Source organism: Balaenoptera borealis, assembly GCF_965194805.1.
Source record: "Balaenoptera borealis genome assembly, chromosome: 15".
NCBI lineage: Eukaryota > Metazoa > Chordata > Mammalia > Artiodactyla > Balaenopteridae > Balaenoptera > Balaenoptera borealis.
This window is the reverse complement of record NC_138871.1, coordinates 30,864,961-30,879,559: the sequence shown is the minus strand read 5'-3', so window position 1 is coordinate 30,879,559 and position 14,599 is coordinate 30,864,961. Positions and strand designations below refer to the sequence as shown.

The 14,599-nt window shown below is 39.0% G+C and overlaps 1 protein-coding gene across 11 annotated transcripts in view; it reads left to right on the top strand.

The window, feature by feature from the left end:
* The window catches only part of ZNF638 (zinc finger protein 638), an 89,034-nt gene that overhangs the window by 35,344 nt on the left and 39,091 nt on the right, over window positions 1-14,599 (top strand). The window lies entirely within an intron of this gene.

The following is a 14,599-nucleotide window of genomic DNA, read 5'->3' as shown; positions in this document are numbered from 1 at the left end:
TCTACTCCGCCATCTTGGTTAATCCTCTTATTTTCTTTTTTACTGAAGAATGCCTGCTTTGGAGCACACATTTTTCAATCACTAATTTGATTTGGAGATCAAACCATGTTAGTACCTTGTAGATTTTCCTTATTCTTTTAAGGTTATATGTGGTGTTACTTCCTATGAATATACCACAGTTATTTCACCAGTTCCTTATGGATTGCTATTTAGGTTATTTCTAGTTTACTATAAATTGCTATAAATAGGACTTTAGTTAACTTCCTTGTATATGGCTTTCACTGGCCTTTCTTAATGCATTTATGATAATGTTTTTTAAGGTGATATCTATCATGGAATTGCTGGGTTTTAAGGTATACAGAAATAAATAATAATAGATTGCCTGTTAAATAACTAATAATTTATAGTCTAATAATTTATGTGAGTCAGTGTTTCTCTATTATCAATGACATCTTAATATTTGCAGTTTTAAAATCCAGTATGTAAAAAATGGTATCTGGTTTTGATGATCATCTTTAGTTTTGATTTGGGTTGTTTTTTCTTTTTTGTGTGTGTATCTATTGTAGTTTTTGGGTTTGCTGTTCCCATGAGGTTTTGATATAGCAGTCTATATATGTACAAGGTTGTTTTAAGTTGCTGGTCTCTTTCCCACATGAGAAGTTCCTTTAGCATTTGTTGCAAAGCTGGTCTGGCGGTGCCGAATTCTCTTAGCTTTTGTTTGTCTGTTAAGCTTTTGATTTCTCCATCAAATCTGAATGAGAGCCTTGCTGGGTAGAGTGTTCTTGGTTATAGGTTCTTCCCTTTCATCACTTTAAATATATCGTGCCACTCCCTTCTGGCCTGCAGAGTTTCTGCAGAGAAATCATCTGATAATCTTATGGGTGTTCCCTTGTATGTTATTTGTCGCTTTTCCCTTGTTTTAATAATTTTTCTTTGTCTTTAATTTTTGTCCATTTGATTACTATTGTCTCAGCTTTCCTCCTTGGGTTTATCCTGCCTGGGACTATCTGCGCTTCCTGGACTTGGGTGACTGTTTCCTTTCCCACGTTAGGGAATTTTTCAGTTATGATCTCTTCAAACATTTTCTCAGGTCCTTTCTCTCTCTCTTCTCCTACTGGGACCCCTATAATGTGAATGTTGGTGCATTTAATGTTGTCCCAGAGGTCTCTTAGACTATCTTCATTTCTTTTTTTTCTTTATTCTGTTTTGCGGCAGCGATTTCCACCATTCTTTCTTTCAGGTCATTTATGCGTTCTTCTGCCACTGATTCCTTCTAGTGTATTTTTAATTTCAGTTATTGTGTTGTTCATCTCTGTTTGTTTGTTCTTTAGTTCTTCTAGGTCTTTGTTAAACATTTCTTGCATCTTCTTGATCCTTGCCTCCATTCTTTTTCTGAGATCTTGGATCATCTTCACTATCATTATTCTGAATTCTTTTTCTAGTAGGTTGGCTATCTCCACTTCATCTAGTTGTTCTTCTGCGGTTTCATCTTGTTCCTTTATCTGGTACATATTCCTCTTCCGTCTCATTTTTTCTAACTTTCTGTGATTGCGGTTTCCGTTCTGCAGGCTGCAGGATTGTAGTTCTTGCTTCTGCTGTCCTCTGGTGGATGAGGCTATCTAAGAGGTTTGTGCAGGGTTTCTGATGGGAGGGACTGGTTCCTGCCTAGTGGTAGGTAGAGCTGGGTAGAGCTGGGTCTTGTCTCTCTGTTGGGCAGGGCTGTGCTCAGGGAGACTGGTCTACTGATGGGTGGGGCTGTGTTCTGCACTGTTGGTTGTTTGGCCTGAGGCGACCCAGCACTGGAGCCTACAGGATGTTTGGTGGAGCTAATGGCAGCCTCTGGGAGGGCTCATGCCAGTGTGTACTTCCCAGAATTGCTGCTGCCAGAGTCTTTGTCCCCGCAGTGAGCCACAGCTGCCCCCTGCCTCTGCAGGAGATCCTCTAATACTAGGCAGGTAGGTCTGGCCCAGTCTTTTACAGAGTCACTGCTTTTTTCCCCTGGGTCCTGGTGTACACATGACTTTGTGTGCACCCTCCAAGAGTGGAGTTTCTGCTTCCCCCAGCCCTGTGGAATTCCTGTGATCAAACCCTGCTGGCCTTCAAAGCCAGTTTCTCTGGGGACTCCTCCTCCTGTTGCTGGACCCCCAGGCTGGGAAGCCTGACATGGGGCTTAGATTCCAGTTTGTGGGTCTCCCACCCAGTGGGTATGGGATTTGATTTTATCACGATTGCACCCCTCCTGCCCCCTCGTTGTGGCTTCTTCTCTGTCTCTGAATGTCGGGTATCTTTCTTGGTAGGTTCCAGCATTTTTTTGACAGTGGTTGTTCAGAAGTTAGCTATGAACAAAGTGGTGCATGTATCTTTTTGAATTACAGTTTTATCTGGATATATGCCCAGGAGTGGGAGTGCTGGATCATATGGTAATTCTATTTTTAGTTTTCTGAGGAACCTCCATACTGTTTTCCACAGTGGCTGCACCAAATTACATTCCCACCAACAGTATAGGAAGGTTCCCTTTTCTCCACACCCTCTCCAGCATTTGTTATTTGTAGACTTTTTAATGATGGCCATTCTGACTGGTGTGAGGTGGTACCTCATTGTAGTTTTGATTTGCATTTCTCTAATAATTAGCAGTGTTGAGTATCTTTTCATGTGCCTATTGGCCATTTGTATGTCATCCTTGGAGAAATGTCTATTTAGGTCTTCTGCCCATTTTTCAGTTAGTTTTTTTGTTGTTGAGATGTATCAACTGTTTCTATATTTTAGAAATGAAGCCCTTGTCGGTCGAATCATTTGCAAATATTTTCTCCTATTCTGTAGGTTGTCTTTTCATTTTGTTTGTGGTTTCCTTTGCTGTGGAAAAGCTTGTAAGTTTGATTAGGTCCCATTTGTTTATTTTTGTTTTTATTCTGTTGCCTTTGGAGACTGACCTAAGAAAACACTGCTTTGACTTATGTCAGAGAATGTTTTGCCTGTGCTCTCTTATAGGAGTTTTATGGTGTCACGTCTTATGTTTAAGTCTTTAAGCCATTTGAGTTTATTTTTGTCCGCGGTGTGAGGGTGTATTCTAAGTTCATTGATTTACATGCAGCTGTCCAACTTCCCCAACACCACTTGCTGAAGACACTGTCTTTTTCCCATTGTATATTCTTGCCTCCTTTGTTGAAGATTAATTGACTGTAGGTGTGTGGGTTTATTTCTGGGCTCTCTATTCTGTTCCATTGATCCATATGCCTGTTTTTGTACCAGTACCACACTGTTTTGATTACTGTAGCTTTGTAGTATTGTCTGAGTCTGGGAGAGTTATGCCTCCTGCTTTCTTTTTTTTCCTCGGGATTGCTCTGGCAATTCTGGCTCTTTTATGGTTCCATATAAATCTTTGGATTATTTGTTCTAGTTCTGTGAAAAATGTTATGGGCAGTTTGATGGGGATTGAATTAAATCTGTAGATTGCTTTGGGTAGTATTGCCACTTTAACAGTATTAATTCTTCCATTCCAAGAGCATGGTGTATCTTTCCATTTCTTTGAATCCTCTTTTATTTCCTTTATTAATGTTTTATGGTTCTTAGCATATGTGTTTCACCTCCTTGGTCAGGTTTATTACTAGGTATTTTATTTTTTGTGTGCGATTTTAAAAAGGTATTGTTTTTTTTACATTCCTTTTCTGATATTTCATTGTTAGTGTAAAGGAATGCAACCGATTTCTGAATGTTAATCTTGTATCTTGCTACTTTGCTGAATTCACTTATTAGATCTAGTAGTTTTTGTGTAGAGTCCTTAGGGTTTTCTATATATAGTATCATGTCATCTGCATGTAGTGACAATTTTACCTCTTCCCTTCCAATTCACATACATTTTATTTCTTTTTCTAGTCCGATTGCTGTGGCTAGGACTTCCAATACGATGTTGAAGAGAGAGTGAGAGTGGGCATCCTTGTCTTGTTCCAGATTTAGCAGGAAGGCTTTCAGCTTTTCACTGCTGAGCATTATATTGGCTGTGGGTTTGTCATAAATGGCTTTTATTATGTTGAGATATGTTCCCTCTATTCCCACTTCGGTAAGAGTTTTTATCATGAATGGATATTGAATTTTCTCAAATGCTTTTTCTGCATCTATTGAGATGATCATGTGGTTTTTGACTTTTCTTTTGTTAATGTGGTGTACTACATTGATTGATTTGCATATGTTGAACCATCCTTGTGAACCTGGGATGAATCCCACTTGGTTGTTGTGTATGATCTTTTTTATGTGTTGTTGGATTTGGTTTCCTAATATTTTGTTGAGAATTTTTACATCTATATTCATCAAAGATATTGGCCTGTAATTTTCTTTTTTGATGGTGTCTTTGTCTGCTTTTGGTATCAGGGTGATGGTGGCTTCTTAGAATGTCTTTGGGAGTGTTCCCTCCTCTTCAGTCTTTTGGAAGAGTTTGAGAAGAACTGGTGTAAGTTCCTTACATGTTTGGTAGAATTCACCTGTGAAGCCATCTTGTCCTGGACTTTTGTTTGTAGGCAGTTTTTTTGTTACAGATTCTATTTCAGTTTTAGTGATCTCTCTGTTCAAATTATCTGTTTCTTCTTGATTCAGTTTTGGTGGGCTGTATGTTTCTAGAAAGTTGTCCATTTCTTCTTAGGTTGTCAAATGTGTTGGCATATAATTGTTCATAGTATTCTCTTATGGTTTTTTGTATTTATGCAGTATCAGTTGAGATTTCTCCTTTTTTATTTCTTTTTTTGTTTATTTGGGTTCTCGCTCTTCTCTTTTTGGTGAGCCTGGCCAGAGGTTTGTCAATTTTGTTTACCCTTTCAGAGAACCAGCTCTTTTTTTTTTGTTGATTTTTTTTTTAATCTCTATTTTATTTATTTACTCCCTGATCTTTATTATTTCCTTCCTTCTGCTGACTTTAGGTTTTGTTTCTTGTTCTTTTTCTAATGCTGTCAGGTGGTAGGTTAGGTTGTTTACTTCAGATTTTTCTTGTTTTTGATGAAGGCCTGTATCGCTATGAAGTTCCCTCTAAGAACTGCTTTTGCTGTGTCCCATAGATTTTGTATGGTTGTGTTTTCATTGTTGTTTGTCTCAAGGCATTTTTTAATTTCCATTTTGATTTCCTTGTTGACTGATTGGTTTTTTACTAGAGTGTTATTTAGTCTCCACGTAATAGTTTTTTTCTCATTTCTTTTCCTGTGGTTGATTTCTAGTTTCATGCCATTGTGGTCAGAGAAGATGCTTGAAATAATTTCCATACTCTTAAATTCGTTGAGGTTAGTTTTGTGACCTAGGATGTGGTCAGTCCTAGAGAATGTTCCATGTGCACTTGAAAGGAATATATATTCTGGTTATTTTGGATGTAGTGTCCTGAAAATATCAATTAAGTCTAACTGTTCTATTGTATCATTTAGTGCCTTTGTTGCCTTATTGATTCTCTGTCTTGAAGATCTGTCCATTGATGCGAGTGGGTGTTAACGTCTCCTAGTATTGTTGTATTCCCATTGATTTCTCCCTTTATGTCTGTTAGTATTTGTTTTATGTATTTGGGTGCTTCTGTATTAGGTCCATATATGTTGATAAGTGTAAAATCCTCTTCCTGTATTGATCCTTTTATCATTATATAAGTGTCCTTTATCTTTCTTTCTAGACTTTGCTTTAAAGTTTATTTTGTCTGATATGAGTATCGCAATTCCCGCTTTCTTGTCATTTCCGTTTGCATGAAATATTTTTTTTCATACCCTCACTTTCAATCTATGTGTGTCTTTTGCCCTAAGGTGGGTCTCCCGAAGGCAGCATATTGTAGGCTTTTGTTTTTTTGTCCAGTCTGCCACTCTGTGTCTTCTGATCAGAGCATTCAGTCCACTGACACTTAAGGTAATTATTGATACATATGTATTTATTGCCATTACAAACCATGTTTTTCAGTTGATTCTTTGTTTCTACTCTGTTTCTTTCTTTTTCTTTTTGTTTTTCTTTTTGTGGTTTGATGATTTCCTTTTATTTTATGCTTGTGTTCTCTTCTTTTAGGTTTTTGTGAATCTATGTTTTTAATTTGTGGTTGCCCTGTTTTTCAAGTATGTTAACCCCCTCATATGTCTGCTTGCTTTAGACTGATAGTCAGATAGGCTCGAACACATTGTAAAAAAAAGAAAAGAAATCTGCATTTTCTTACTCTCCTTCCCCACATTTTATGATTTTGATGTCCCTTTTTACATCTTCATGTTTATCCTTTTGCTGTTCCTTGTGTTTATCATTGCTTTCACAAATAGGGTGTTTTTTTTGTTTTGTTTTGTTTTTTTCTTTTTGATCTGTATACTGGCTAATTTAAGTGATTTACCTTCCAATTGTGATTTCCTCCCTCCTATTTCTTCTTGCCTCTTTTCCATTTAGAGATGACCTTTCAATATTCCTTTAGGATAGGCTTAGTATTGCTGTATTCTTTTAGTTTTTGCTTGTCTGAGAAATTCTTTATTTCTCCTCCTATTCTAAATGATAGTCTTGCTGGGTAGAGTATTTTAGGTTGCAGATTTTTCTCTTTCAAGACTTCAAATATATTTTGCCACTCCTTTCTGGCCTGCAGTGTTTCTGAGAGAAATCAGCTCATAGCCTTATGGGGGTTCCCTTGTGATGAACTCTTTGTTTTTCTCTTGCTGCCTTTAGAATCCTCTCTTTAACTTTTGCCACTTTTATTACGGCTTGGAGTAGGTCTCTGTGGGTTCATATTGTTTGGGACCCTCTGTGTTTCCTGTATCTGGATGTCTGTTTCCTTCTTTAAGTTTGGGAAATTTTCAGCCATAATTTCTTCAAATACATTTGCAGTTCCCTTTCTCTTTCTTCTCCTTCTGGAATCCCTACTGTGTGTAGATTGACCCACTTTATGTTATCCCATAGGTCTCGTATATTGCTTTCATTCTTTTTCATTTGGCTTTCTGTCTGCTGTTTGGTTGTGTAATTTCTGTTAGTCTTTTTTCCAGGTCACTTATTCTTTCTTCTGCATTATTCATTCTGCTATTCATTGCCTTGAGCTCAGCTTTTGTCTTGGCAAATGAAGTTTCTAATTTTTCTTGGCTCCTCCTTATAGTTTCATTCCTTTTCACAGTAATCGGCATTTCTGTCAATAGCCTTTCTTAACTCTTTCAATATTTTCATTACCTCCTTTTTGAACTTGGTATCTATTAGACTGAAGAGGTCTGTTTCATTGTTGGTTCCTTCAGGGGAATTTTCTTGGTTTTTTAACTGAGAGTGTTTCCTCTGCTTCTTCATTTTGCTTATGTATCTCTTAGTTTGTGAGTTTAGGGGGAACAATTATCTACTGTAGTCTTGGAGAGCTATTTATAAGTGGGAGTGTCCCTGTGTAGCTGGTGTGGATTTAATGTTTTTTTGGCATGAGGGCTGTTTTTGGTTTGGATGCTTGCTGTCTCTTTCCTTAGCATGTGCTGGCTGTTATCCCCTTGATAGGGGTTGCGCAGGTGCACAGCTCCTGCAAGCTCCCAGGAAGGCAGGGACAGCAGTTTGCTCCCAGTTGTAGGTCACTCCACAGTGGCGGTGGTGGTTTGCACACCCCTGGGGAGGTGGGGGCAGTGGTTGGCACTGGGTCGTGAGACTCTCAGCAGCAACGGCGGGCCATGCACGCTCCCAGGGCAGTTGACCCCGATCGTGGGACCCTTGGCAGTGGTGGGCTGTGCAGGCTCCCGGGAAGGTGGGGGCAGTGACCTGCACCCACTCACAGGGCCCTTGGCATCAGCAGTGGCTCACACCCACCCCTGGAGCTTGTGTAGGCAGTGTCCTGCCGCCTGCGAGTGCACAGAGAAAGAAGCTCCTATGGTGGACCAGCCTCCTCCTCATGTACCCCCAACAGCAGTGGTGCCTTGCCTCTCTGGTGGGCCCAGGCTTCTTCCTGGACTTCCTCAGTTGTGGTGCACTACACCGTAGCCCCCTCAGGGCTGTCTTCACTCAGCCAACCCCAGTCCTCTCCCCAGAGTCTGACCTCTGAAGCCCGAGCCTCAGTACCTAGCCCCCACCCATCCCAGCAGGTGAGCAGACAAGTGTCTCGGGCTGGGGAGTGCAAGTCGGCATGAGCCTCTCTGCAGGTCTCTCCCCACTTTGCACTCCACACACCTGTTGCTGTGCTCTCCTCTGAAGCCTCCCCTCTGGCCTGGCTGATCTCCCCGCCGGCGAGGGGACTTCCCAGTGTTTGGAAACCTTTTCTCTTTCACAGCTCCCTCCCAGAGGCACAGGTCCTGTCCCGATTTCCTTTCTTTCTTTCTTTCTTTTTTAAAATTTTTATTTATTTATTTATTTACTTGTTTATTTATTTGTGGCTGCATTGGGTCTTTGTTGCTGCGTGCGGGCTTTCTCTAGTGGCGGCGAGCGGGGGCTACTCTTCATTGCAGTACACGGGCTTCTCATTGCGGTGGCTTCTCTTGTTGCAGAGCATGGGCTCTAGGCGCGCAGGCTTCAGTAGTTGTGGCACACGGGCTTAGTTGCTCCGCGGCATGTGGGATCTTCCCAGACCAGGGCTTGAACCCTTGTCTCCTGCATTGGCAGGCAGATTCTTCCTTTCTTTCTTTTCTTTTTTCGTTTGCCCTACCCAGTTACATGGATTTTCTTGCCCTTCTGGAAGTCACTGTCAGTGTCAGTGTTCAGTAGATGTTCTGTGAGAGCTGTTCCACATGTAGATGTATTTTTGATGCACCTGTGGGAATTCCACGTCTTACTCCTCCACAATTTGATCCCATCTGGTATCTAGTTTTAAGTTGCATTTTCCTGATTATTACTGAACTTCAACATCTTTTAATATAATTACTCGCTATTTCTATTACTTGTTGTGTATATCTTCTCACATTGTTCTGTTAGGTTATTTGTCTTTTAAAAAAATTTCATCTGAAGGTGTTCATTATCCTAGACACTAACTTTGTATTATACAGGAGAAGTATTTTCTTTTAGACTATTGCTTGTATGTATACATATATAAAGTTTTAAGTAATTTCAGTGTACTCAAGTTTATTGCTTTTTTCCCTCTTAATGGCTTTTGCTTTCTTTCATCTTGTTTTAGAAGACCTTTGTACCAGTGCCAAAAAGATATGCTTTCGTTATTTTTTAAATCTGTGATTTGTGGTATAATGTGTGCATAGTATCAATATTGTTTCCAAAATGGGTAACCAATTAACCGAACACCATTTATACCTGATTTGTCTTTCCTCATTGATTTGGAAAGCTGTCTATGTGTATAAATTATCCTATACACACAGATCTGTTTCAGTCTGTTTATTTTTGTACAAATACTGTATGGTTTCAATTATTATAACAACTATAACTTTACAGTATTTGCCTAGTTTTCTAATAGAATCCTTTTTCTTTGTTCTTGATTTAAATTTATTTTGGTTAATCTTAAACATTTACTCCTCAATATTTGTTTTAGAATTAGTTTAAGTTCTCTGAACAATCTTATTGAGAGTTTAATTGATACTACATTGAATTTGTATTGATGTCTTTACAATACTAAATCTTTCTGTCAAAAACGTGGTTTATCTCTCCATTTATTTAGGTTTCATTTAGTGTCCCTCAGCAAGTTTTACATGTTTTTAAAATAAATTTATTTATTTATTTTTGGCTGCGTTGGGTCTTCATTGCTGTGCACGGGCTTTCTCTAGTTGTGGCGAGCAGTGGCTACTCTTCGTTGTGGTGCGCGGGCTTCTCCTTGCAGTGGCTTCTCTTGTTGCAGAGCATGGGCTCTATGTGCGTGGTCTTCAGTAGCTGTGGCACGAGGGCTCAGTAGTTGTGGCTCGTGGGTTCTAGAGGGCAGGCTCGGTAGTTGTGGTGCACAGGCTTACTTGCTCCACGGCATGTGGGATCTTCCTGGATCAGGGCTGGAACCTGTGTCCCCTGCATTGGCAGGTGAGTTCTTAACCACTGCACCACAAGGGAAGTCCCACACTGTTTTCCATAACATTCTTTTGTAATGTTTCCATAGCGTACATTTTGGAGGAAGTGTTAAATTTAACTTTTATTTATATTTACTTGTATACATTATAAATATTATTTCAATTGCTATTAGAGAAAAGAGTTTTTATTTATTTTTTTTCTCTTATGTTTTCTGGTTAGTTACTACTAGAGTAACCCATTGTCCTAGTTTACTAACACCTGCTATATACATACCCATTCCATTGTCCCATTGTCCTGATTTGAATAATGAATTACATGGTTACCCTAGTTATTACCAACTTAGAATTTCTTTCGTTTTCAATTAACAGAAAAGTTCACCAGTGTTTTATTAAACAAATACGAGGTTTATTTATATCATAACAGGAAATCTGCAGGCAGGCGGTCCATGGCTGGTGCAGCAGCTCCATACTGTCTTCAGGAACCCAGCCTTTTTGGTTTTCTCCTCCACTATCGTTAGCGTGTACCTTTCATTCTTGTTTGTTAGATGGTTGCTGTACCTTCTGGTATTGTTTCTGTCTTCCAAGCAGAAAGAAAGGAATAAAAATCAAGAGCAGAATGGATTTTTATCCCCCCCCCAACCCCTCCAGGAAGAACGAGTTCCCCAGCAACTTTAACCTACATTTGATTTACCAGCACTGTGACACATGGCCATGTCTAGTTGCAGAGGAGAATAAGGGGAATCAAGAATTGAATGCATAATTTAAACATTTAAACTTTATCCTGTAGACAGTTAAATGTTACTCAAGGTTTTCAGCAGTGCTATGACATAATGAAATGGATGGATTAGAAAGATTCATCAGGACGTGATCTGCAGAATGAATTAGTTGGGCAAATGACTCTGAAGGCAAAGAAAGCTTAGCAAATTGATTAAAGGAAAGAAGAGAAAAGATCACTGATCCAGTTAGAGTGCTCATCTAGCCAATCAGACTATTATAATAATAGTAACCGTTTGGGGTAGATTAGTAACCTTGAGAATAGAAAGGAGAAGTAGCTTATACCAGTGACTCTCAAGCAAGACTGGCTGATCATTAAATTTGGAGAACTGAGGAGATCAGTCTTCTTTAATTCTAAAACGTTTAATCTGGGAAAATGGGTGACTTAAGGATACATTTAGGGTATTAGAGTATTTCAAACAGTATTTAAAAAATTCTCTTGGATGACTTATTGATAAGTTTGGTAAGGCAGCAGTGTAAGTCAGATAGCCCAATCATATTTATTTATTTATTTATTTTTGGCTGCTTTGGGTCTTTGTTGCTGTGCATGTGCTTTCTCTAGTTGTGGAGAGCAGGGGCTACTCTTAGTCACAGTGCGTGGATTTCTCATTGCAGTGGCTTCTCTTTGTTGCAGAATATGGGCTCTAGGCGTGCAGGCTTCAGTAGTTGTGGCTTGCGGGCTCAGTAGTTGTGGCTCGCGGGCTGTAGATGACAGGCTCGGTAGTTGTGGTGCACAGGCTTACTTGCTCTGCAGCATGTGGGATCTTCCCCAAAGAGGGCTCAAACCGGTGTCCCCTGCATTGGCAGGCGGATTCTGAACCACTGCGCCATCAGGGAAGTCTCCATATTTTACTGTTTTGATTTTCATAGTCATGAATGGGCTAAGTATCAGCACTAGAAACTAGAAAACATGCCATCTACCTGTCAAAAACGTTGATGTTCTTCAATTAAATATGGTTTGGATGGTGCTGAAATGAATCCTTAGAACGCTAACTCCTGACTTCTCAGTTGTGACTGACCAGAGGGGATCCCTAACAGAAATCTGGTTATGGCTTCTTCAGATTAGAAGTATATGGGACAGTCTTTCTGGCCTGTTATCACAGGGGAAGACATTAAGTTTTCCTAATAGAGCAAGCCCAAAATAGGCTTGAAACTCAAACTAGAAAAGAAAGGGCAGCCCTAAAGGTTTCTTGATCCACATCTTAATTTTGGCATGAATAGTCAAAACTACAACGAAACTTTTCTGCCCACGTTTGATATTTCATGTTAGGATAGCCTTGGACTCTGGCTGTGATTCATAGAACATTCTCTTCATTTTGCTACTTCTTGGAGTCAATAATGAAATGTTAGAGAAAAGGTTAAAATTTTCTACATCCCTGTATTTAAGCCTGAAAGATTAAAATATGGGTCTGCACAACTCTGCCAAACTCAGTAACCTTGTCTTTAATCATAAGCCAGCATAGACCTCAATCCTTAACAGTGATTCTTAACCAATCTCCTGAAAGCAAGCATTCTTCTTTTCCAGAGAAATGGACACATGTTGATACTCAAAATTTTCCTTAAAGGAACAGGAGCCCTTGATAAAAAAGTAGAATCAGACTTTCCAACAAACAGAACCCTTGTAATTGTAAAATAGTGCTGCAGGTCAACCCTTTGCAAACACAAGACAAACAAGACTTAAAAAATTTTAATTTACTGTTTTCAGCAAGATTCATGGGGACATTACATCTAAAACCTAGAGCAAGCAGCCAGCTTAGATTTAAGAAGACTGAATGGAAACAAAAGCAGTGCTGGGAAGCAGTGAACAGTGGTTTGAGTGTTATGGAAAATCTAATGAATAACAAAGAGATAAAACGGCAGAGATACAAGCAATTCAGAAGAGAGTTTAGTTTTATTTTATTTTTATTTATTTATTTATTTATTTTTTAGTTTTATTTTAATTCAGAAACTATTTCTTGAACATCTGTTATGTGTCTGGCAGTATGGTACATGTAGAAGATGCAGTGATGAACGAGGCAGATGTGCTTCCATTCTTCTTAGAACTTATTGTCTATTAGGGAAGGTTAAAAAGTCTAAAATGATTAAGAGGAAAGGCATGGTGGATACATCTAGGAGACCCAATCTGCATATAACTGGAATTCCAGAAAGAGAACATCACTTAAAAACTGGTGAAGATGTTAATTTTCATAGTTATAAAGGTGCAAGCTATAGTGATCCAGGCAGAAACAGTATAAACGTAAAAAGTAGACTAGCCTTAGATAGCCAAGCAACACATTCTCAAGGTTGAGTGGAAAAAAGGATTGATTGTAATGCAGTACATGCATTTCAAGTCAAATCCCAAGTTGTATGCTAGATGGTATTCTCAGACATGTATGGGCTCGAAGAACATTTCATCTGTCTATCTTTCTGAAAATATTACTATCAAAATGAACAACTTAAGAAATGGAGAAATTAATATAAAATGATTGGTGATGAGTAATGAAACCATTTAAGCATAGAGTAAGATCCAAATAGTCGTTTGTATCTTTATAAAATAACATAAATTGTAAAAAAAAAAAAAATTACTTAAAATTAAAAACAATAATAATTTTGGTCTAAAATATGTCATCAGAAATGGGCATGGGGACTTCCCTGATGGTGCAGTGGTTAAGAATCCGCCTGCCAATGCAGGGGACACGGGTTCAGGCCCTGGTCCAGGAAGATCCCACATGCCGTGGAGCAACTAAGCCCATGCGCCACAACTACTGAGCCTGCGCTCTAGAGCCCGCAAGCCACAACTACTGAAGCCTGCACACCTAGAGTCTGTGCTTCACAACAAAAGAAGCCACTGCAATGAGAAGTCTGCACACCGCAACAAAGAGTAGCCCCTGCTCGCCACAACTAGAGAAGGCCCGCGCGGAGCAACAAAGACCCCACGCAACCTAAAATAAATAAATAAATACATAAAAAATTTTTTTAAAGTGGCATGTAAGCCAAGTTGTAAGGGCTTTTAAATTTATACAGAAGAAATCATTGGTTTCACATTTCTTTTAAAACTAAAGATACCTATTAGTAGAATAAAAGTAGGAGGATGATTATCTTCTAAACCATTGGGGTGAGGAAGATGTTTGGGATAAAATCCCATATAGAACAAAAGGAAATGGCAAGGATGCCCCAAAAGAACAGAAACATAAAATAACATGACAACAATTATTGTTAAGTTCAGATCAGTTTAACACATTTATTGAATGTTCACTAATTGCCAAGCATGATTTTAGGCACCAGTGATAGTGAAGAGGAGAAAGACCACAAGGAAATTAAACATATATATATATACTATGTCTATTAACAATGAGTGCTGTGGAGGAAAGTAACAGAAAAGGGAAATAGAAGTGCTCTTTTTGGGGAATGAGGAGCCGTGCACTTTCAATAAGGTAGTTATAGAAGGTCTCATTGAATAGGTGATATTTGAACAGACACCTAAAGGAGGTGAAGGAGCAAACTGTTCCTTGGATTGAGAGCATTCCAGAGAGAAGGAACAGCAACTGCGAAAGGCTTCTCAGGTCCATGCCTATGTAGTTTGTTTTGTTTGAGAAGTATAAAGGATGCTTAGGATTGGAAGTAGAGAAGGATAGGGAGAAGTATGGTAGTTTGGGGGTAGAGAGTGCATGGAATGTGTGGTGTAAACGCTTAAGTATTAGCTTTTTCTCTGAGTGTGATGAAAGGTTTTGAGTTTAGGAATGGCAAGATCAACCTGGTTCTGTGTTCAATATGGAGTGAGGGTGGGTGAAAAGGCAAAGACAGAAGCAGGGACCATTATGAGTCTATTATAGTAATTAAAGGAAAAGATGGTCGTAGATTGGACCAGAGTGATAGCAGTTAGACATCAGAAATATTATAGCACTATTTGAAATAATGTTTTTGAAAGGTAGTGATAAGAAAATGTAGATAAGTGATAAAAGGCAGGATGTAAA